Source organism: Camelus ferus, chromosome 2 (assembly GCF_009834535.1).
Source record: "Camelus ferus isolate YT-003-E chromosome 2, BCGSAC_Cfer_1.0, whole genome shotgun sequence".
NCBI classification, from domain to species: Eukaryota; Metazoa; Chordata; class Mammalia; order Artiodactyla; family Camelidae; genus Camelus; species Camelus ferus.
Window position 1 is genome coordinate 14,032,048 of NC_045697.1, and position 25,402 is coordinate 14,057,449.

The 25,402-nt window shown below is 37.6% G+C and overlaps 1 protein-coding gene and 1 pseudogene across 4 annotated transcripts in view; both read left to right on the forward strand.

Annotated features, from left to right (window-relative positions):
* SLIT2 (slit guidance ligand 2) overlaps positions 1 to 25,402 on the forward strand; it is a 347,903-nt gene that overhangs the window by 141,153 nt on the left and 181,348 nt on the right. The window lies entirely within an intron of this gene.
* On the forward strand, positions 15,652 to 15,765 carry LOC116659478 (annotated as a pseudogene).

The window sequence follows — 25,402 nt, forward strand, 5'->3', positions numbered from 1 at the left end:
TCTGTAAATCATCTGGGATATATTTCAATTCTATTTATGTGTAGCTTAGTCAGTAATACCTATCCTTTGGATAATGTTATTATAAATTGATTTTAGTTATATTTTAAATTAATTGAAAGTTTTAGCCATGGTAAACACATAAGATTATCACTGAGTCAAAATATAGAACATTAAATCAAGGGTTAGTTTTAGGATAATACAAACGTGCTTTGTGGCATATGCACAATCTTGTAAAAATGATAAGCATCTTAATATTAAGCTAAGACTAATATGAAAAATATTCAACATGGTAAAAATTTATAAGAAATGTGTTTTCTATATCAAATGCTTCATTAATGGGGAAGTTAAACTTTATTCTTTTCATACTATGGCTGGATTATTTAAAAAGCAGAAGTAAGTAGCAGACTGTAAATTCTCAATACTGTGCTATTTGGTTTAAGAAAAATGCTCTGTTCAAATTATGGAATAATATTAATTGGATTCATATTATAATTACAGTGCCCACCCCACAGTCTTGGGTCTGAAGCAACACAGGATAGTCTGGGTTTAAGTGCTGGCTTTGCCATTTATGAGCTGAGTGACCCTAGGCCAAGTGCTAAACTCTCTGACCCTCAATTTTTGCACCTATAAAAGGGGTCGATAATGGTATCTACCTCACAGGAAGTCAGGAGTCTTGATTAGATCAATATATGTAAAATGATCCGAGCAATAACTGAACATATTAAGTGCCTTGTGAGTGTTCGCTAACATCATAATTCATCTGCATCTTTACCCAGTTCTTTTCAGTGTGCCTGCCGTTATATGAGTATCAGTGGGAATGACATTTTATCCTTATGTAGTGCTATTCTCATGATAGGGAGCTTAAACTTAGGGTTAGATGACAGAACTGTTTTACCAAATGAAGTAGTTAAATTGATGATACAGTTAAGACGAGATTAGATCCTATTTAAAACCTATACGAAGTATGTCTCACATAGTATGTTGACAGTTAACCTACATTACTTGAATCTACTCTCCTTTTTAGAGACTTAGTCAGTCAGTGTTCTTTGAGTATCTAATAGGTATCAAATATTAAGACAGGTGCAGTTATTAAGCCTCCAGGCAGCTTACACGCTGGAGGGCGAGATTTGTATCAAACAAATAATTACTGCAAAGAAAAAGTTACAGTGATATCGGACTGTAAAGGAGGGCACCTCTCCTGGTACTGAGCTGCAAAAGCCGCCCTAATTGAAGTGCTGTAGTAAGCTGAGATCCAAGAGTGACAGTGTGAGCTACCCGAGGAGGAGAAGAACCAGGGAGAAAGTATGGGCTGTGGGAGTTTACGTGATGTGTGTACTGACTGTAGAGAAATACAGGTGTGACGTGACGCCAGGGACTGAACTCGTAGAACTCAGAGTTCCTGTTAAGGAAAGTGACTTGATGCACCCTAAGTCTTTTCATTTGTGTTTTTTGTTTTCTTACTTGCATGAAAGTGAAATATTAGGGTTATGTTTTTAAAGGGGGTTTCACTTTAACATTCTGTACTTTCCAACTGTGTGAGTGTGATTTAATAAGCATACCTGTAAATCCTATGCATCTTATTTTGATGATTACTGTGACTACTGTGGGGAAGACTGATTGAATCGGAGCTGGGATGCAGAGAGAGCCAACAGGAGGCAATTCAGTAATGCAGGAGAGAGATTATTGCATCTTGGCCTAGAAGGATGGCTCTTGGAAAGAAGGAAGGTAGATACTTTTAGAATCTTTAGAAGAGAGGATTTGTAAAATTTGGGGATTGATGGATAGAAAGAGAGATGAGAGTACTATGGTTCCCAGGGCTCTGGTTTGAGCATATGAGATGTGGAATATAGGATGAGGCAGAGTTTTGGTTGTGGGGAAGTTTATAAGTTTAGCACTGAAGTTTTATTTTTTTCTCTTCAAATTAGGTCTGGACTACTGTGGAGCGAAGGAAACGTTAAGATGGGTATATGGTTCTGGAGTGCAGAAGAAAGCTCTCGACTACAGTATAAATCTACAGGCCATAAACATAGGGATGGAAATGGAAGACACACAGGTAGATTGGGTTACAGTGTAGGGAAAGATACAGAATAAAAAAGAAGAACACCTAATGCCTGAAAAAAAGCCAGCATCCAATGATCAGTTAAAGAGGGAGGAACTAATCAGGGAAGCTAAAGAGAGAAGTGGGAATGTGGTACGTCAGATGTCTAGGAAAGGAAGTTTTGAAGGAGGAGGGAGTGGGCCCACAGGGTGAATACTGCTGTTAGGTCAAGTACAATGAGAGCTAAGTATATTTCATGGTTTAGTGAAATGGATATTGAGGCCAAATTAACTGTAGTAAGAACACACCAGGAAAAGTGGTTAGAGTAGAACTATTAGAGGAAGCAGGAAGTGAAGAAACAAAGAATAAACAACTCTTGTTTGATACTTGACCTTGGAAAAAATGAGTAAATTGAGCAAATGCGATTGTCTAGAAGAGGAAAGGGAATTGAAAGAGTTTATGTGTTTTTGTTTTTGTTGCAAGACGGGAGGTAAGATTTTCTCCCTTATGGAAAGGAGTCAAAAGGAGAGAGTGACTAAAGGTACAGGAGAAGGTTGGTAGTAGACATCTCCAGGGTCCTGAGGAGGTAAGAGGGATGCAGAACACAGAAGTAAGGGACAGGTGCCGTGCAGAAGTTGGTCAGCTCATAGATTCAGATGTTGGACATTAAGAGAGTTTCTGTTTAACGCCTCTCCATTTCCTTGGTGAATAGAAAGCAATTGCTTCTGTAGAGTATGAGGAAGGCCAGTGGAGTGGGGTCCAGGAGTTGGAGAAGAGTTGAGAGGTTCAGAGCAGGAGAACCAGAGAATGAGAGAGCTGACTAGACAGACACATGTATCACCATGCACTGGTAAATCCTGCTCAAAGGTGGTGACCATACATTTTATACAGATGCTAGCTGACTCTGAGATTGTTCCATGAGTACTCAGCAGCTAAGATGCATGTACAGAGAAGATAGGTATTTTGGGGACTTTAGGGCATTTGCAATAAAATCCCCAGACAAAAGTGAGTCTAAGTTACTGGAGAGGCTATGGTTGCAAGGATGAACCACTGCATCCAAGCTGGATGGGCTTCATCTTTGTCATCATTGTCTTCACCCGTTATCATCTTCTGAGTAAGGGTGGAATTGAAGTCAGACAGGTGTGATACAAAGGAAGAAAGGAGAAGAAGTGGTTGGTAAGAAGTGAATGATTCTCGCATCTCATCATGCCGCTGTCACCACAGAGACACTGTGTTGAAAGAACATTGTCTCTCCATCCGATTCTTGGGACGAACTCTAGCTAATTGTGTTGGTCAGAGCTAAATATTTGTTGAAACAAGTTTTGCTGTCAGACCAGAATTTTGTACCTCAAAAGTAAGAGCCAATCTGGCTGATTCCTTTGTGACTCCCCGCCTCCTGGCTTTCTCCTCCATTTGCTCGCCCTTCTGTTTGGTGGATGCTCCATGCATCATGTTTCTGGGTGAGAGGCAGAGCTGGAAGGGTGTGCTCTTCAACTGGGAAGGCCTTCTGCCTGTGCTGACTCTCCCCTGCTCCATCCAGCGGACGTGCGCCCCCATCCATGCAGCCAGGGTGTGGGTTCGCCATAACCAGCTCGGTGATATCTCAGCAGACACACTCGAGTGAGCAGTTCTAAGATCTTGATTTAGAGCGGAAGGTAAAAGATCCTTTTTAGCCCCAAATCTAAACTGTGTTCTCCCATCTGATATAATGGAGAAGTTATGAATGGAGTCTGTGGTGTGCATCTGATCCCTAAGTGAGGGTCTTTGACCAGCTTACTTAGGCTCCCTGATTTTTCATCTAAAAGTGGGACCCTAATAATACCCATCTCACAGGTTGGGAATGAAGATTGAACAAGTCAATGCATGTGAAACATTTACCTAGTACCTAAAGCATCATATTTAATAAATATGTGTTTTTTAAATTAGTTATTATTTTATCAGTGGGCTCTTAGTATTGTTTTATGAGGTGCTTAGATTTCTTTTTAATTTCTAACATTTTTATTTTAAAATATTTGCTTCACTCTTGTCTCATTTGATTGGTGATCTTAGAATATGTTCCTCTTTTTTAATCTGGAGGGAAGGAGGGAAGGAGGGAGAAGTGGGAAGCTGGGGACACTGAGCCCTGAGGGGCAGAGGAACAACACAGCTCCTGGAAGTACCTGAGAGGATACGAGGGAGAAACGGGAGGATGGGCCCTGAAGGATGGGACAGTGGGAACAGTGAGTAAATAAAATGCTTAGAGTCACATGACTGGAAAGATGCTGGAACCCAAAATTTGAATCAAAAATCTCCCAAGGCTTAAATCCGCCCTTAATACCATTATCAAGTTGTTTTTACTGTACCTAAGAAAATTGTGTAAAAGTTATTGCTTAAGTCAGAAATGAAAAAGAATTAAATTATCTGTGTAAAACTTGAATTATCTGTTATATATGTAATATATAACAATAGTACTAGCTGTATTTGTTTTAGTAAGAGCAAAGTTATAAAGACAATACTAATTCTGTTTCTCATTAAAAATGAAAATTTCCATGTTTCATATTTATTAATTCGTTTTTATTGTTGTTATGTAGTACATTTTTAGTTACCTGTATTCAGTTTATACACTGAATATTTATTACATATCTCATTAAAGAAATAAAAGGGATTTAGCATTATTGCTATACTGAGGAAAAAACAATCTGCTTACAGTGGATAATGTGGGATGTTAGTTTTAGCAAACTCATTGCCCAACCGATTACCTTCACCCCACACTTCCATACTTTCTGCCCCACACATTTCACCTTCAGCATCCAGAATAGTTCAGCGTGTGCTGGTTCATCCATTGCTGGGTTGATATATTTCAACAATGCAAGTGGGAGTCTGGAACTCAGAGGACGAAGGGTTTTTCAAGCTTCACCAGTTATCAGTGAGTGCCCTTTCTCATCGTGGCTCTTCTGTTCCTTTAGGTAAGATGAGGACAGCAGCACTGACCCATTTTCAGTCTCAATAAAAAAAAAAAAAATTAAACGCCTACATAAAAAGATGTTAGTATTCTTTTTAACTTTGAAATAAAGATTTAAATGTGGAAAATTATAAGAGAGCAAACTTTTTAAGTTAAAACATGGTGAAGAATTTGACTTAGATACACTTATAGTTTTAAAACAAAATATCAAGATACTCAAAAAGGTAATACAAGTGGAAGCACTGTGTAAGCTCTAAATAGTCTATAAATACAACAGTAGTGATTTTACAAAACATTTGTTCATTTAAAATTCTCAGATTTCTTAAGGGAAGTATCTACCTTATTTTAATTATAAAAATGTATTTAATCACTGTTCACATCCAATTCCATTTAGATCTAAAATATGTTATTTTGTAGACATATACATTTTTAAAATAGTTGAGATTGTTAAAAATGAAGGCTAGCTCACTATGGAAAACAGTATGTAGGTTCCTTAGAAAACTAAAAATAAGGTTATCATATGATCCAGCAATCCCACTCCTGGGCATATATTCGGAAAAGATGAAAACTCTTTTTATTTGAAGAGATACATGCATCCCAGTGTTCACAGCAGCACTATTTACAATAGCCAAGATAATGGAAACAAACTAAATGTCCATCAACAGATGAACAGATAAAGATGTGGTATTTTATATGTATGTGTGTGTGTGTGTGTGTGTGTGTAAAATGGAATATTACTCAGCCATAAAAAAGAATCAAATAATGTTATTTGCAGCAACATGGATGGGCCTAGAGATTATCATACTAAGTGAACTAAGTCAGACAGAGAAAGACAAATATCACATAAGATCACTTATATGTAGAATCTGAAAAAAATGATACAAATGAATTTATTTACAAAACAGAAATAGACTCACACAGAAAACAAATTTATGATTACTAAAGGGGAAAGCAGGGGAGAGAGGGATAAACTAAGAGTTTGGGATTAATAGATATCCACTACTATATATAAAATAGATAAACAACAAGGACTTACTATATAGCACAAGGAACTATATTCAATATCTTGTAATAACCTATAATGGAAAAGAATCTGAAATCACTTTGCTGTACACCTGAAATTAGCACATTGTAAATTAACTACTTCAATAAAAATTATTTTAATTAAAAAAATTTAAAAAGGAAGGCCAGCTATATTTTATTTTAGGGAGTTAAAATATGCAATTGGAAAGCTGGAGAAACAGTAACAATTTAAAATATTGCTATTTCATACCATTTTTACTTAAGTTGACTCGGGAAACACAAGTAAGTGTCATTTAATGAAAATACGTATAGAGGTAAGTATATAAGGTAGATACTCAGTGATGCAGTAATGCTTCTAATTTGACTTAACATGAATCTTTGCTTAGTATCATGTATTCAAATACTGTTGGCAAACCACACACCAATTTCCAGGAGTTTCCCCTGGAGACAGTGTTACGAGAGGCCATTGAACTTCACTTTTTTGAACTTTTGTTGCCGGGGCATTGGTTTCTGGATTGCTATTCTGTTAGCACGATGAACTGATTGACCTAGCAGGACTCCCTGTAGAACAGCAGCTTCTGCTTAGTTCATCAAGAGTACAATTTGTTGTTTCATTTCCTCTTCTAGTCCCACTGGGGAAATTGAATTGTGGAAAGACTACCTACTGGGAGCATTCAGCGCTCGTGACTGAATAAGTAACTTATTTATTTATTTGGTACTGTCTTAATTAGCAAAGGAAGGAGGACTTTATTAAGGAAGAAAGTACTGTGATTTTGATACAGATACGTGCTGTTAGCAAAGCATTTGATTCACAGAGCCTTCCTTTTCAGGGCCTTTTGCAGGCGCAGAGCTTATATAAAATTTTAAATTTTAATTTGCGATGCCAGAGTTGTTTGCCATTCTAGAAATGGTTAGTCCAATGCAGAAGTTGAAGACAAGTCAATGGTGGTGTTTAAAAAAAAAAAAAAAAAAGCAAACAAAACACAGCTGTGAAGTTTGGAAGATTTTTTTCTTTGGACCACACAGACTTTAAGTTTTAATTTTCCTCCAATGAGGATTGCTTGTCCATAATAGTGTCCAAATGTGGCCTTGAAAAACTTGTCCTTAAGTTTTAAAACCTTCACAGTTTTCCAATTGCATCATTTTCTGTTAATGTATGCACTCATACACAACAGCAGAGATCATGACACCTTTGATGATGAAAGAAGTCAGGTAATATATTATATATATATATATGTGTGTGTGTGTGTGTGTGTGTGTGTGTATTTTTTAAGGATGGGGTACTAGTTTCTGTTGTATCTTAGCAAACTCTTAAGTGTAATAAGGAAATTTTCTAAGATATGATTTAAATCTACTCTACATTAAAGCCTGAGACGTTTTCTAGAACACCAGTTTAATTAGCTGCTTAACCTGAGGTAGAGGCAGAACAGCACATGATTACAGACTCTGGCTTGGGAACAAGACAGCCTTGATTCAAAATTCTCCTCCGTCCCTCACTAGCTCTGTGACCCTGGGCAAACAGCTTAATTCTCTGAATCATATAAGGTTAACTTACTAGGCATAACGAGAGTTCATAGAAGGGAAGCTCTTGGAAGAGTGCCTAGCACACCAGCACATAAGAATTGCTCAGTGGGTGTTATTGGTTATTATGTATGTTTCTTGACAATCTAGCACAAAACCTAGAGTGTCATGTACTCAGTAAGAAATTCTTAAGTGAATTGTTTAATGAGTGAATGGACAAGAGGAAATGTTGTCCAGAAAACTTAGAATCATTATAAACCCATGTCTGTCCTATACTTTTAAACAAAACAGCATGTTTCTCTATAGTTATAAAATTATAGCCAAGCATGAGAAAGGTTCTGATGAGCTTAAAAATCTGTATTTAGATAATGGAGCCCTATTATTCCGAAATCATTACTGTTTTTTTCTAAAAAATCTGAGCGTTGTTTGCAGCATTCTTGGAGTCTGGATGACTAGAAAAAGAATTTAAAGAATTCATGTTAATAAAATACTATGAAAACCTTGTAAGGATTTTTCAAAAATGTGCCTTACAACCTTTATAAAGAAGAGCTCGTTTGTATATAGTTCCCTGATGTCTGAAATGGACAGGCGGGGTGCGGAGGGGTTCAGGGGGTTGGAGCAGAGGGAGATACTTCATGGACTGAGTTCCTTATGTTCTGCACCAGATGCAATGAGTATTCTGAACAAAACAAACAAAAAAACTAAAGCATGGTCCCTACTCCCCACAGAGGTATAATCAATTTACTTGCGTAGACAGTTGTAACACATGATAACTAGAATTACATACATCTATACATGTACTATTCATATATGGATGATATATAATAGCATATACAGCAATACATAGTACATAAATATACCACCTACTACGTATAAAATCAAGTACTTTGTAATAAAGTAATAGTCTATGTTTTAGGAGTTTAAGAAAGTAAGAAAATTTCCTTCCAGGGCTTAGAGTGTTCTGCTTCTCTTTGAGAGAGATTTATGTGAAACTGTCGGAGTGAGGGAATTGTCTTAATCATTTTTCTAGAACTCTCAGAAAGTTCTGAAGTCTATGAAAAAGGTGAAAATATAAAATTTTCATTATGGGAGTTGGGTTATTTTGTATTATACTAAGGAATATGAGCAAGACAGATACATCATTGCTAATGATATATGTACTTTTATTTAGCAATCACAATGTTTTGGTAGCATTGAAGGTTTTTTGTTATTTTCCCGCATGATTGTTACTTAAATGGTAAGATGTGTGGAAATGCAAAGCAATGTGCCTGCCATATAATTTTCTTTGTGCTTGTCTGTCTGTTTGGCCTTCCTTCACTTCTTTTTTTAATTAATCTGTGGTTATCAACAAGAAAGCATTGAGACTACTGTTACTATATTCAACCCAAGTGGAAGATAGTATCGATATATAAGTAGTACCTGGTGGCCACAATCAAACTTCTGTAGGATCGGATATTTGGAAACCAACGAACTGTCACGTTATTCCTACCTTTAGCTAATTCTTAAAAATCAGTCTCCACTTGGGTTCTTTCTTATAAAGGAATATGTTATTATTTACTCTCTCCAATGCATGAATAGTAAAATGATCCAGAAAGTATATTTTCATATGACAGACGAGTGGTTATCATCTTGGCAAATATTACAGCAGCAGTAATATTCACAAATATGTCATTTGCTCCTCTTGATGCTCTTGCTGTTAGCTGGGCCATGTGACTAGGTCTAGTCAATAGCATGTGATGTGTGTCACTTTAGGACTGACTCAGCTTTTGTGTGGTAGTGTAGTCTTTCTTCCCTTGCCACAAGGAAGTGACAGTCTTTTCAATAAATAGTCCTAGGTTAGTTGGATTTACAAATGAGAACAACTGTATCTTACCCCTTATCTCAGATAGACACAAAAATTAATTTCATGTAGATTGAAGACTCAACTATGAAATGCCAAACAGTAATACTTCTTGAAAATGTCATAGAATATTTACAAAATCTTTGGTTAGGCACATTTTTAAAAAATGAGACAGTTAGAGTAGAAACCTTAAATGAAAAGAATGAGAATTTGACCTCTTTTAAAATTTAAAATATTATCTTCATCAGAGATACTATTTCATAAATAAAATGAGAGAAGTATTTGTAATGTGTGTAACTACTGAAGGAGCCATTTACAAACTGTATATTTTTTAAAGCTTCTATAAATCAATAAGAAAGAGTCGATAACCCAATAAAACAAAGTGAGGGGGTGTGGGACAAAAGTCTTAGGCACTTCAAAATGAGAATATACAAATGGCCAATAAACACATTAAAAATGTTCAACATCACTAATAAAAGTGTCATATTCTTTTTTCTGAAAAAAAGAAATTCAACATCATTGTTCATCAGGACAATGATAATCAAAGCCACAGAAAGATGCCATTACCCATCCAATAACATGGCCATTAAAAACAAACCAAAAAACTTAACACCAAGTGTTGGCAAGGACTGTAGAACTACTGAAACTCTCAAAAATTGCCATTTGGGACATAAATGGACACAACCAGTTTGGAAAACCGTTTTGTTATGGCCACTAAAACTAAATGTATTCATTCCTTATGGTCCAAAATTTCCACTTCTAGGTATATACTCAACAGATAAATATATAGATTTGTATTTTTTAAAATGTGTTCCAAAATGTCCATAAGAGCAGTATTTTTAAAACCTCCAATGGAAACAACCTAAATCTTCATCAACAGTGGAACACAAAAAATAAATTGGAGAATATTCATGACATGGATATGAACACAGCATGCAATGAAAATAAGCCATGACTACTTACAACAACGTGGACGCTTACAAACATAATGTTGAGCCGAAAATGCCAGGTGCAAAAGGTATAGACTGCATGACTTCTTTTCTAAAAATCTGATTTATGTAAAGTCTAAAAATAGACAAAACTAACCTGCTGTAAAAAGAATCAACACTGCGTTTCCCTTTAGGGAAATAAATGACCGAGAAGAGTCATGGGGGAGGGGGTTACTGTTAATGTTTTGTTTTCTTACTGTTCTTACATGAGTGTATTTATTTTGTTAAACTTCATCGAGCTGTTTTCTTATGACTCATGCACTTTTAATTGTATGTTATAGCACTAACAAAATTCAACACCGAACCCGGAAGCAACTTACTATAGAAAAGGCTGCTTTGATAATTACACTAGTAACGTCTCCACTCCTCTCGAATCGGCCGAGTCTCATTACTTTTAGTCAGGCTTTTGTGTGGTCTAAATCTGGTTCAGATGTGCACTGCTTCTATTCCCAGGATGCCGATGCCTCTAAACCTACAGGATTCCTGCCCCAGGATTTCAAAAGGATCCAGTGTATTACGTGAATGCTAGCAGCTTCTTTCGTGATGAGAGAGGTTTATAAAAGCACACACTGTCAGACTATCTTCCAGATACTAAATTTTAACTCCTAGTGCCTACTCTTCCCCCTCAATATCTATTCTAGGTTAGAGTTTTGTCTTTAGGAAAAACAAAAGAAGGGATTGGTATGGAAGAAAATCAATGGACAGACATACCTAGATATGTTACCAGAATCACCAGTCAGTGTAATCTGGGTCAAAATACTTATTTCAAGTTGTGAAGGACAAAACTGGACTAAAAATATTCTAGAAATATCTGCCAATTATTATTTCTTTCCAGTTTTAACTAAATAATGTCTATCCTTTCACTGGTCCTGCCATCTTCTCAACTATTCTAATTCAGCATTCCGACTTGGCAGGCAGTAGTGGAGAACTTCAGAATCTCAACGGTTTAGTCCCAAACAAGTCAGCAAAACATCAGGACCCTCAGCTGGCCAGAGCATGAAATTATCTTCAGAAGACCAAGTGATTGATGTAATGCAGAATCTCTGCTTGTCCACCTTATTTGAGGAAGCTCAATGGGCAGTGATTTCAGCACAATATAAGGTGCTCCGTGTTCTCAAGCTTTTGATTGAGTTCTGGATGTGGATGTAGCTGGGGAAAACTAAAAATGTCCTTGCCAAGTTCAAGCTCCTACATTTCCAAGGAAAAATTAGCATAGTGGAGGGGAGCCAAACACCAGAGATTCTATCTCCTACACTGTGAAAAGCCTGTTCTAGGATCAGAAGCAAAAACAAAGCAAAGCACTTTGATTGGCAGTGCGTATGACAGACAAGTCTTTTCAGGCAGATGCTGAGATGGGGCTGCAGATAAAGAAAAGCAGAGGAAATCTGAGAACAGTGGTGATCAGCAAGATTTTTCCTTATCTCCACCTGCATCAAAATAGTATGTGATGTTACTCATTTTCTTTAAGCTCATTTGTTCAACAGAGGCTTCTTAAACAGCTTTTTAGTCTCAGTGATTAGCTTGGGACATGATGTCCAAATGACATGACACCTAGTTCAAGGGACTCACAGCCAAAAAAGGAGAAATAAGTTGGATCGAAACAAGTTACTACACTATAATGTAATAAAAAAGAAATGTACAAAACTAGAGTAAATCCACCAGGAGAATGTAATCCCCAACTCCAAGCTCATGACGAAAACCATTTTCGAGCCTCAGTTTTGTATGACTTTCTCTATGCTCAGATCGGAACTTAAGCATTGCTTTGCCCCAAAGCTGCCCTCCACTCCCTTTTCCCCTACAGGATAAAGCTTCAGTTTACTGACCCTTCTCTGTGCTCAACCAACCTCCCTTTGGTTTATGACATTGCACTTGACTTTTACCATCTTTCTAGTCCTACCAGATTATAAATTCCTTTAGGGGAAAAGCCATTCCTCTTTCATTCAGTGTGGAAACCCAGCTTCTGACTGTGAAACTTCATTTCTACTCGTTGGGTCGATGGTGAGTGAGCCTCAGTCTAGGAAGCCCAGGGGACTTAGCCCGCTTGGTGGAACGTGGAAAGATCAGGAAGAAACAGAGCTTGTATCGCTGCAGCTCATGACATCGCTCGAAGTGACCATTTTCTTTTATAAGTTTTTTGTCCTACACAATACCTAATGGAGGAAGAAAGAATACAGTCCAGTATTAAACTTAGAGCTCCTGCGGCGTCTTAAATTTGGTCTGTGTTCCATGAGAAAATCAGATAAAATGTGTTGACGCTCTTCCATTCCCATCTTTCACATGCACTGGTGCCCATACGTGTTTGTGTATAATTTCCTAATTAATGATATTAGTAGGCAGCACTTCCTATGCACCTAGCGTATTGCTTCATTTAATCACGGTAACCCATTTATGAGATCAGTCAGCTTGTCTTCAGTTTGCAGATGAGGACACAGCATTGGAGAAGTTAAGTGACGTGGCAAAAACTTCACAACTTGTAAGGGATGGAGCTGAAATTCAAAGCCAGACAGTCTGGCTCCTGGGTCCTGCTCACATCCAACATTCTATCCCAACTCTCTAGAAACTTGGTGCATTACATCCTCTCAGGGTCTTTCCAGGAAGTAAATAGGCTTATACCCATTTTATAGAACCAAAAAACTTAACGTCAACAAGGTATAATGAATTATAGGTCACTGACATACTAGTTTGTGGTAGATCTTGAATATGAACAAGATGGATCTTACTCTAAAAACCATGGCCTTTATACTATGTCTAACTTCAGAGCATCTGTCACATGGTAGGCACCCACTTCTGGAAGGACAAAGATGAGAAAATGCAAATGTAGGGTTGTTGGAGCCAGCGTATTTCAGGCTGCCGGGATTTTGTCCATTTCTTGTCAATTTCTGCAAAATCAACAACTAGTATTTTGAGAGCAATTGTTTTGAAACTGCAGATCAGTTTGGAGAGTATCTTAATATTAAGTCTTCCAATTTATGAACATAGGATGTTTTTCATTTATTTCCTTCCTTCTACGTACTGTAGCTGCATCAGATGAGTTTTGTTTACCATGTTGTGATTGCATTTTCATTCATGGAATGAATGAATTATGGCCCTGTGGATTACAATTAACATCTTAATTTGGATAAATACCAACTTAATTTTAGTAGTATATAAAACTTTTGTTCTAGTATAGTTTTTCCCCTTTTCATCTCCTTTATGATAATACTGTCATATAAATTACATCTGTACACACTGTAGGCCCAAAAAGATAACTTCTAACTCTGGCTTCATGTAATTGTCTTTAAATTAAAGAAGAGTTATAAAAAAGATACCATTAGACTCTCTTTGATGTTTACCTGTGTAATTACTTTAACAGTGCTCTTTATTTCTTCCTGTGGATTTGAGTTCCTGCTTAGTTTATTTCAATCTGAATAACCCCTTACAGTATTTTTTGCAGGGCTAGATATGTTAGCAACAATGCTCCTTTTTCAAAATAAATCTGGGACTGTCTTAACTACTCCATCAATTTTTGAAGTTTAGTTTTGCTGAATATAATCTTGGCTGACATTTCTTTTTCTCAGCATTTTGATATGTCATCCCATTGCCGTATAGCCCCCATGGTTTGATGACAAACAATCAATCCTGTTGCAGTTCCCTTGTATATGATGACTCACTTTCCTTTCTTGCTGCCTTCATGATTTTCTCTTAACCTTTTTCTTTCAAAGATTGGCTAGGATGTATTTAAGTGTGAACCTCTTTGATTTTATCTTTATCGGACTTCATTGAGCTTCTCGGATGTGTTTTGGGTTTTTTTTTTCCCCAAATATTGGAAGTTATCAGTCACTATTTCTTTAAATATTCTCTCTGCCCCTTTCTTTCTCTCCTCTACCTACTGTACTCCCTTAATGTAGGTTTTGATGCATTAAAGGTCACATGGGTCTCAGAGACTAATTCTGAGTAAATTTTTTTTGTATTTGAACACCCAGTGTACTTGTGGCATCTAAAGAAGTTCCTATTGATGACCCAAACTAGATGTAGCTCTATTTTTGTATCACATTTTGGTTGATTATGACATACAGAACTGATCGAGGGTAGATGTAATGAAGTTCAGATACTTTCAGGGAAGGAATATCTATCTGTAAGTATACAGTGTGGGAGAAATATCTAATTTGAGTTCATGAAAAGTGTAAATATTTAGGGTGCTGGGAAATGCAACTGGTTGGAAGAAGTGTTTAATCCTAGGAGTGTTTCAGCTGTTATAGTATTAGGTATCATTTTTTGATCACTTACTAAGTTTTAGTCTTTACAAATATTACCACATTTAATCATTTACATAGGTATAATTACAGAAGCTTTATGAGTAGGATAAAACTTTTAAAGCAATTTATAAATAAGCCTATTTATCTGAAAGTCCTAACTTACTTTACTACATTTACAACTATCACTGTCTCTTGGGGGAGAGCAGGGTCAATGCACTCTTCCCACAAAGCATGAAAGTTTGAACCTTTGTAGTTCATGTGTAGAGCAATTCTTTATTCCCATTTTACAGATGAGGAAACTAAAGCTCAAAGGGATTAACCACTTTACTCAATGTGATTTTTTTGTTGTATTTGTATATATCAATGCTGGATGCACTTATATTCAAGAAGGGTAGATTATGAACACTTTGTCAGCAAGGGTCTTATTTATTCAATTCTTATCCTCGACTACAGAGACATAGTATTAAATTAGTCAATTTTATGTTCTATCCTGGACCTGTTGTTTAGGCACGTGTTCCTTAAGCTCTCCCTTTATGTTCCTAAATCATTAGAAAAAGAAAGGAATATGATCGTTATGTGTTAAAAATGTTAGTCTTGAATGTATTATTGTCATTCCTCTGCCAAGACCACCAAAACAGAAAACCATACACTGGGCGACTTAAATAGCGCACTTATTTTCTAGAAGTCCAAGGTCAAGATGTCAGCAGGGTTGGTTTCTGGTAAGGTCTCTCTCCTTGCCTTGCACACAGCCACCTTCTCTCTGTATCATCATATGGCCTTTCCTCTGTGCACCTGGCGGGTGTGGAGGGGAGAGAGAAAGAGAGAAATCTCGTATTTCTTCCACTTCTTACAAGAAACCAGTCCTATAGGATTAGGGTCTCACCCTTATGACTTCCTTTAACTTTAATTACCTCCTTCAAGGCCATATAACCAACTATCATCACATTGGGAGTTACAGCTTCAACATATGAATTGGGGGAGCCACAGGTCAGTGTATAATAACTTCTTTTTTTAACAGTTCTGAAATACTGAGGAAAATGATTTTTCAAAAATGTTTACAAATAGTGCTCGCTTCAGCAGCACATATACTAAAACTGGAACGATTACAGATACAGAGAAGATTAGCATGGCCCCTGCACAAAGATGACTCACAAATTTGTGAAGTGTTTCATATTTTGGGGGGAGTTTTGAGATTTGTAAATGTTAGCCACTATACATAAAAATAGATTTAAAGAACCAAATTTCCTCTGTATAGCACAGGGAATTATATTCAATATCTTGTAATAATCTTTAATGACAAAGAATATGAAAACAAATATATTTATGTAGATTCATGACTGGAACATTGTGCTATACACCAGAAACTGACAATTGTAACTGACTATATACTTCAATTTTTAAAAAATGAAGTGACTTTTCCCCTTAAAAAAATTTAGAAATGAAGAAAAAAATCATGTCACCTCACCCCATTTAACTTTTAAAGTTAAAATTAATATTAAAGTATTACCTGTTTTAATAATGCCTTTTCTTGCATGTGTTTTAAAGACTATAAATCTCATTAATCAAATTCAACACAAGCTTTAAAGCAATTAAGAAATTTCAGAATGAACAAAATTGTTCTGATAACAATTAGAAAAATATGATTTCTGCTCAATAAGTCTTCCATTCAGTTCTTCATTCAATTCACCTAAGACTTATTTGGAAAAATTTTCTTGTTCTGTTAGGGTTAAGTCTGGTATTAGATGTATCTAACCTGCCTTCTGTGTTCTTGCAGCCATGGGAAATTCCTTCTGGCAGTCATTAAACTTTTATAGAATCTTTTCTTCACTTAAGTGTGACAAGTTTGACTATGACTCCCCGAGCAAGGGGAAACAAAATGGAGCCTTGGGTTCAAATCTGGGCTTTCCTTTTTACTCACCGGTGAGGCATTGAGCAAATTACTTCACCTTGTCCTTCATTACCTTGTCTTTGGAATCGGGATACTAAGATCCACCATATACGGTGAATGTGGAGGTGAAAAAAGATGACATACATGAGAACCTGTCTCATTGCTTGGTGCCTCATCCTAATTTCCTTCACATTTGCTCACTATGTTCCTGTTTGTGAGTAAATTTTCATCTTTGTCCTCTGGCTTTAGAGATCAGACTCCTGCTTCCTCTGCTAACTTACTTCCTATCACTCTCATCCTCTGTCAGTAACACAAGAGCTGTCTTCTCTCCTGCCCAGCGCGCTCCCACTTAAAGACTTCGCATGTGCGTTTCCGTCTATCCTGACTCTTCCTGCTCCAGACATTGGCAGAGCCTTCTCATCCTTTTGGCCTGCACAAAAATCACCACTTCTACGGCCTTGAACCCCACTTGACCTAAAAACATGCCTTCCTTTCTTTAACATACCTTCCTTCCATCTCTAATCCTAGACACAGTAACTCTTTAACCTCTATCTTGTCAAGTTTCCAGCACTTTTCTCTGTATGAAATGATCTTAAGTGTCTGTTGAGTCTCTTCCTCACTGGAATGTATGACATTTTCTGTCTTACTCATTATTCTGCACGTAGTAGCGTTTGACAATAAATATCTATTGAATTTTATACGAATGGAAGAATTTATACATATAAAACCAAGTAAATAACAATTTAAACATCTTTTATTTGACTCGGGAGCATATTTTATCCCTTGGACTGTCAAATTAGTTTTAATTCTCTGAAGTCACACATGGTAGATAAAGTGGTCCAGAGAAGTCCCAGGTGACGCTGAAACTGAGACAAGGAATCAGAATGTATTGTAGTTAATTTTCAAAGTAGGTAAAACACACATGGTTAGGTAAGATTTATTATCTGCCATCTTACAGGTATATCCATATAAGAAAATATTTTTCTTTGTTCTGTGTTTCTGAAAATTTGGTAATGTAACCTATTGCTGTCATTCTCATTCCAAAAGTCTAGTTATAGTTTGAGGGTAACAATTACATCTACCATGGGGTATATTGAATATTTAGTTTCCCTTTGATACAAGATGTCAGATGATCCTTTGACAAACAGTAGTGAAAGCTTCAGGATGATTTCACTGACTCAAACCTGATATTATGTTTTACACAAACTAAGACATCAAAGACTTTAAATGCTGGTGAAATTCCTGGGAGAAGTAACTGCCTATTAGTCTTAAGAATCACTCCTCTAACTTGTCGCATATTGAAATTTGGTTTTAATTATTCATTTAAGTGATTAAATATTAATAATTAAATGTTAATTTTAAAAGTCACTTTCTCTTGTTTCTGGCTCAAGTAAAAGGCAAATAACTCACACATACACACACCTGCAGGAATGACATCCAATTAAAAGGGAGAAAACAAGTCTAAGGGGGTGGGAATCTTCGGCTTCCCAGGACACTAACTATACCCATTAAGCGCCCCCCAAAAAATTTAAAAGTCACCGATCAATGGCATTTCCTCATGAAAAGAATATGAGAGTATATTACTTGCCTTTTCCAATAAATGCGTACACGGGCACTCTCTATTTTCATAGTTCAGTCGCTTCCCAGTAGATGGCGCCATTGTGACTCAGTGTTGCTCCATCTTGGAAAGGAGGTGTTATGAAACACTTTGAATTTCCAAACATTTGTAAATAGTGAGATATAGTAACACTTGCAGTGTTGCCTTAGAAAACAAATCCTCCCACAATAAGGAGAAAATAAGTCAACTGTTGAACACCAGTAAATGTCACAAGAACTCCCACTGTGTATGCGTAACTTTTCGTATCTAATGATTTTTGTCGCTTTAAATTTAAATTTTAAAGACTGTGAATACAAACACGTTCACATATTTAACCTCTTGCTCCTCATAAATTCTGAAACCTTCACAAGAATTTCTGTTAACTCGTCACATTCTCGCACACGTGATCACATACGCTGCAGCTGTGCCTAGAGCAGAGCATGAGGCTCACTAAAGGTCACACTTTTATCCTAGACGGCCAGGCTTCTCTCCCTTCTGGTTGATTCAGCTTTGTCCTACCTGTGTGTATACGGATTACCTAGACGCAAGGCGGCTTCTCAACCTACAAATGTGTAAATCTCTCTGAAAGTTACAAGACGTTACATTTGGTTTTCTGTGCTCTCAGTTCCTATAGTAATATCCAGTCAAACTTTGCTAGTAACTTAAAAGCAATTCCCACATTTTAAGGCTTAAAGATTTATGTGCAAGCTTTCTATTTAAAATTGGGAACACGTTTTTCTCTAGCAACGATATTTTAATGATTATTAGGTTGTCTGGGTAATCCATAACAACATTTCAAGCTGTGAGCTGATAACTCCTCTGTGACTTTCAGAAAACAGGACACAGTGGTCAGAGCAAGAGGACTGAGGTCTCATAAATGTCAGTGGTTTCAGTACCTGCCCAGGTAGTTATTAACTCACTATTTGTAATTATTCACTTATATTATTACTTCCTACTGTTGTTAATCATTACTTGCTGGATGAATTTTGCCAGGTCACTCAAAGAAACTGAACATTCCCATGGGCTTCAGGGAGTATGTGGCCCCAGTTGTTCCTATGAGAAAGGGCTGTGGGATAGGGATTCCAGATCCATACATGACTGGTCACAAATCCCAGCTCTTCTCCTTGTTGCCTGTATAACCAAAAGCAGTTGACATAACCTGTCTGAGTCTCAGTGTTCCCATCTTCAAAATGGGAAAGGTAGCACCTACCTGGTAAGGTTGATGTAAAAGTAAGGATTAAACAAGATTTGTGTGTGTGTATGTGCATGTGTGTATAAATATAAATGTATACATTTATATATGTGTGTGTGTACAATGCATATGTATGTCACAAATATAAACACACAGCTGCATTGCTATACTGCCTGTATTGAAGTTGTGATAAAAAACAGGAGATTGATTATGGCATGTTTTGTGACCTCACAGAGTTTTCTACATCTTAGAATAAGTGCAAGCTTTCAGAGATTTCCTCTGGCCTGTGTCTCTGCTTTTTTAAAATTTTAGTCCTAGGAAGCACCACAGCTTTAAAGTAACTCAATATAACACATAAACCTGGCTCGTAGGGGTTCGGTTAAAGTTCCATGTGGACCCTTTGAATGAAATAGAGCTAGCCCAGGCATTTTGAACAGATATTCCAACAATAAACAAAAACCATGGCCTGTAGTATCCAAATCATTCCTGCTCATCCTTCTTCTCCTGACTCATAATACATAGCACCATCACCCTAAAAGTAATTATGCAAGACAGTACCCCACTTTTCCCACTCCTGATCATGCAGGTTTAGCAGCAGGCTTTGGTTAGGGTCTCTGCCCATGTGCTGCAATGACTATGGGTGGATAACTGGCCTGAATTCTCACTTGGCTACATAGGGTTAAGGTGGATTTGCAGCTCTGGGGGGCCTTTGGGACCCACACTGTGCTGATGGAAGCTCTCCTGTATTTCCCTCTCCAAATGACTAGTCTTTCATTAATTCATTAACAAACATTGGTGGAGCCCTTTGTATGCCAGTTCCTACATCAGGCACTATGTTTGCCCTCCTGGTCCTTCAGCTTTGTCTAAAAATAGTATCCATCATTTATTGAGCACATACTGGGTGTTGGGTGTTTTACAAGCATTGCCTAATTTCATCCTTGTAGAACTCTATGAACTAAGGATTAGAGACTACAGAGCTGGAAACGAAGATGTAGGGGATAAGAAAGTTAGAAAAAAAAAATGAAGGAAGGAAGGAGAAAGGGAGGGAGAGGGGGAGGGAGAAGGAGGGAGGAAAAGGAAAGTCAAACACTAGGAGAGGGTGGGTGGCAGACCTACCATTCCAGTGGAGGCTCCTCTGACTCCAAAGCCATTTGCCGTGCGTGGCTGGGTGCACTGCCAGGTGCTGGCCCAGAGAGGCCTTCTGACGTCAAATACGAAGGATAAGCTGTATTAAATAATGATGAGATATGATACACTCTGTACATACATAGATAGTTACAGAGGTATAACTGAGCTAAGTTGCTTAAATATTTAGGCTTGCATGTGGTTGGGAAAGTGACGAGAGCTTCTGAAATAACTTTTGTCCTCTTGCCCCTAGGATGAAATAGCAAATAGGGACCCATAAATAAATAAATAAATAAATAAATAAATAAATAAATAAATAAATAAATAAAACCAGATCATTTTAAAATTACGTTTGTGAACTACTGTTGGAAGTTGTAACCTAAAGACAATATCTCATTTTTAATCAGCCAAAATTATGCCCAACATTTCAAGTTAAGTGTTTTTTTGTTTTTGTTTTTAGCTTGAAGGTGAGACAGTGTTAAACAAGATTTGGAAAAGTCACCAAATGGCCCAAGTTAACTGTGTGAACTCGCTGACTTTTTGCTTAGCTGGGCTCCTTGTGTTAGATGACTCCCTTGATGGAAATGTTGGCTCCTCACGCTGTTCTGATGAATCTGAATCTCAAGAAGAAAGACATTTTTGAGTAACTTTCTAGGAAAGGGAAAAAAACCCCAAATCTTTGTATCTAGAGAAAATAATTGTCGTCGTTTCATGTGTGTACGTAAGAATTACAGTAGGATATTTTGGGAAAGTTATGAAGTGATGGTCCAGAAAACTGTGATAAAAGGCACATACTGTGGAACTTCCTGACTTACTGTTCTTCTCTGGCACCGATTCACAGAGCTCGAGGGCACATTCTAACCTGAGCATCGATTCTGGCCTCTAACCGCACTGCCTGGCTGCCATCTAGTGGCTGCCCCCTGAGACTTAGCGGGCAATCATAAATCATAAAACAAAATCAGTAACCACTCAACATTGACCAAATAGGACCCTGTCAAGATATGAAGGCCATTTATTTACCAGTATTACTGCCCAACTCCTTATTGGATGACATGTCAGATTACATATTTTACTTTATTTATTTAGCTTGAGACAAATCTTAAATTCCCAGGGCCTCAGTTTTCTCATCGGCTGGATAGGGGAAAATAAAAGTTTTACTTCACAGAATGTTTTCAAAGTTTTACATGGAATAACCCAGGTACTGTTGTCACATAGTGCCTAGATCGTAGTAATTACTTAACAAGTAGCTTTACTACTGTTCTTGGTGTTTTGGATGGTGTTGTTTATAACATGAATGCCTTGGTCATCTTATTTCTATGCTCCAGACTCCTTGCACGTCTAATTTCTCAGAGCCTAATCGTATTAATGGGTCTGCCTGTTGGGGTAAATCTTAAGTGAGAATTTAAGGGCAGTGCAAATAGTAATTATATCTTGAACAAACATTGAAAATAATAAATCTAAGAAGATCCTTTTCTGTGTTCATCCTGTGTTGAATTTGAGCCCTGTGTGTTTGCTAGCCACATGACCTTGAGCAACTTACTATTCCTCAGTTTCCTGGCCTGGAAAATAGGGACTGTAGTAGGACATACCTCTGAGGGTTGTGGTGAGCAAAAAGAAATGTGCTCAGTGCAACACACGGTTAGCATCATAAGAAGGTTAACCATTGTTGTTTTCTTCTTGTATCTTCCAAGGGTGTTTTATTGCCTATCTTAAAAATTCTTTCTGGAACACAGTAAAATCTTTGTTATTCATAAATGTGTGCAGACATTTTTAAAGTATTGCTTATCATACATTATAGCTGTTATATAATGTTATTATAAAATTCCCTGTAAGTATGTGCAAGCTAGATTTTTAAAATAGACTTGACCAGTAGACACCAAGGTGAATGAGATCCAGGCTAGAATATCATTAGCATAAAGATCTGATTTAGCCCTAGAGAGGAGCAAAGATGGCTACTCTCTGGACAAAGACAAAAAAGGAAACAACACAGCGTTGTCTGAGGTTGAGGATAAAGTCAGTCAAAGCAGAGAGCTGCTGAACAGGTGGCCATTCGGTGCTGAGTCACTGTTTCAAAGTCTCACCATTTGCTATCGTGAAGAATGGCCAGACTCCAGGACCAGTTCATAGGTTACAGGTTGAGGTATGAAGGGCGAGGGGGCGTGTTAGACTGGGTTCCTCGGCAGCTCCTCTGACGCAAGGATTTACAGGAAGTTATTTGTAGGAAGAGTTTCTAAGAGGAGAGGAGGAGCTGGGAACAGGGCAGATGAGGTGTTAAGCAGTTTAGCAGAGCATCACATTGGCTCAGTCGCAATCAAACCAAGACTTGCTCGGAGCAGGGACTGGGGAGCTGCAGCCGTGCATCAGTCGCTGGCTAAAGGGGTGGGGGAACGCCAGTTCCCAGGCACTTCCTGTTTGCCGTGTGCACAGGCAGGATGCGTTCTGGCCTTCTGAGAATGTTGCAAATGAGGCTGTCAGCTTTGGGGAGTGAAAGCGTAATGAGGGCTGGCCTAGACAAAAACAGTAAAGGAACCCATCCAGGGACAATGGCAGAGAACTCACAGCTTCTGCTACAGAGGGTGTGGCAATGTGGGTCTAAATTCAGAAGAAAAGCTGGAAAGGACTAGGGAGTCCCATTGCTGCTGCGTTTACCTCGTTCAGGACTGACTTTGGCAACTTTTGTGATGCTGGTTTTATCCTGACCAATAGCTCGTTGTGTATTCTTTCCAATTCTTAAAAATATGTCATCCCATGGTTTTGTATTACTAACTAAAAATACAGATCACAGAGATCCTTTAGATACGTATAGTGTCTAAGTACATACACATACATTTCCTTCTTGAACCTGTAACAACTCTATAATTAGGGAGAAACGTGAAACCTTGCCCTCATTCCTGAAACAAAGTACTTACATTGCTAGATGACATCTGAGTTACAAATTAAACTCAGAAAAATGTTCTTCCTTGTCCAGCAACTTACACAGACCTACGACTGAAAGATAGGTTTAGACGGTTTGTAAACGCTTCGTCACAATAATTATGATCGCTGTTATCAGTGTTACACGTTACTGATCATAGAGTGGATCCTATGCATTGTGTGTGTGTGTTATGTTGCATATATAGAAAACGAGATAAGATCCAATTCTGTACCTGTAACCTGTCTCCCAAAACATTTAGTGTCACATGTGTAAGTCTGCAGGTACCAGACAAATGTTGTTTTCCCAGGAGGTATCTATGTTTTTGATTGTTGATGAGAATGAGAATGTTAACCAAGAGCTTTTAGCTTAGACTCTGAAGGTCCACACCCATTAGGCAACTGACAAAAGCCATGGTTCAGCTAGAAACCAGCCACTCAGTAGCAATGCCAACACTTAGATTTACCAGTAAGTTTTCTCAACTAAGAGTGAAGTTAAGGTGTGTTTTCCACCAACCTTGCTCTATCTCCATTTTGTACCGTCCTTTTCTTTCTTCGACCTTTCCTAAAACTTACGATTTTCATAGCTCCATTCAGTCTGCCTCCATTTACTGTGGACTGAATTGCGTCCCTCCCCCCAAATTCATATATTGAAACCCTAACCTGCCAGGTGACAGATTTGGAGATGGAACGTTGAAGGTAGTTAGGTTTAGAGGAAGTCATAAGGGTGGGACCCCTAGTCTGTGAATAGAAGAGACAGTAGAAAGCTGACTTTCCCTTTCTCTCTGGCATGTGAAGACGCAGTGAGAAAGGGATCATCTGCAAGTCAGAAATAGAGCTGTCACCGGAAACCAACCATGCTGCATCCTGATCTTGGACTTAGCCTCTGAAAGTGAGAGAGGAAATTCTGTTGTTGAAGCCACACGGTTTGCAGTATTTATAATGACAGTCCGAGGAACTGGGGCACTATTATTGCTCTTTAAGAACTAGTTCCTGGGACAAGAATAAAGGAATTTAAAAGCAAAGTTAATTAGCAATACTAGTACTTTGTCCAGACATTAAAATGGAGATAACTTTCGGTTCCCTATGCTTGGTGAAGAATCTGATGAATCTAACTTTTGCCTTTTCCAGGAAGTCAGGCACAACTTTCAAATCCAAAGGATGTTTTGAAAGTGACTTAAGTCTGATTGTCACATGCTGCTTAGAAATCCCAGGCTTGCTGGTGGAACATTTTGTAGTAACATTTAAAACTATAAACATTTTATTTTTCTCCTTCAGTGGAGAGAGCTGATTCATCATGAGCTCCTCTGTCCCTCTCTTCACCATATGTCTCCTCCTCAGTGTTGATTTCCTGTTGACATTAACATGACAGACATGTATTAAGGAATTAGGATGAAAGGTTTAAATTTAATGATGAACTTTTTTTAAAAACAAAGGTCAAATTTTCTACAAAACCATTTCAAATGCATCCTGGACCATTGTTCATATTTTGCATTGGAAGCATCAATACTCCCTTTTCCCCAAAAGGCTAAGTAAGGTATCATAAATAGATTTATTTCTACAATGTAATGAGAGGAGGGGAATCCTGTGAGAAGCTGATAAGAGTCTTACGATTCAATAATACACAGCCTATCAAATCCAGCTTGGATGGCAAGGGGCTCTAAGCATTTTATAATTCCTGATGGAATGTTTCCTTTGCCTTCTTCCTTGTTCTCCATTTGATGGCATTTATGCACACCCATGCAGGATTATTTGGCACATCTATGCTTTGATTTCATGTTCATTTTGTTAGATTGTTCAGCCTACACTTAGCAGAGATCAACAGGAGTTTTCCAGAGTGGTACTAATGGGTGCATGGATGGAGTACCATCACAGTGTGTTTCTGCTGCCCCTGGGCTTTGTCATGAGGAGATACTCATATTTCAAAGGACATTCCATGGTTCATTTTTTATCTTCTTTATCTTACTTCATCCCTCCTAATACATTTTGAATTGTCATGTTAGTGAGATAGCCTGAATGTATACATCAATATAGCTATATCACACAAAGATCTTACAGATTGGTTGCTTTTTAACTTTGTGAATCACAGATAATCAGCTGTAA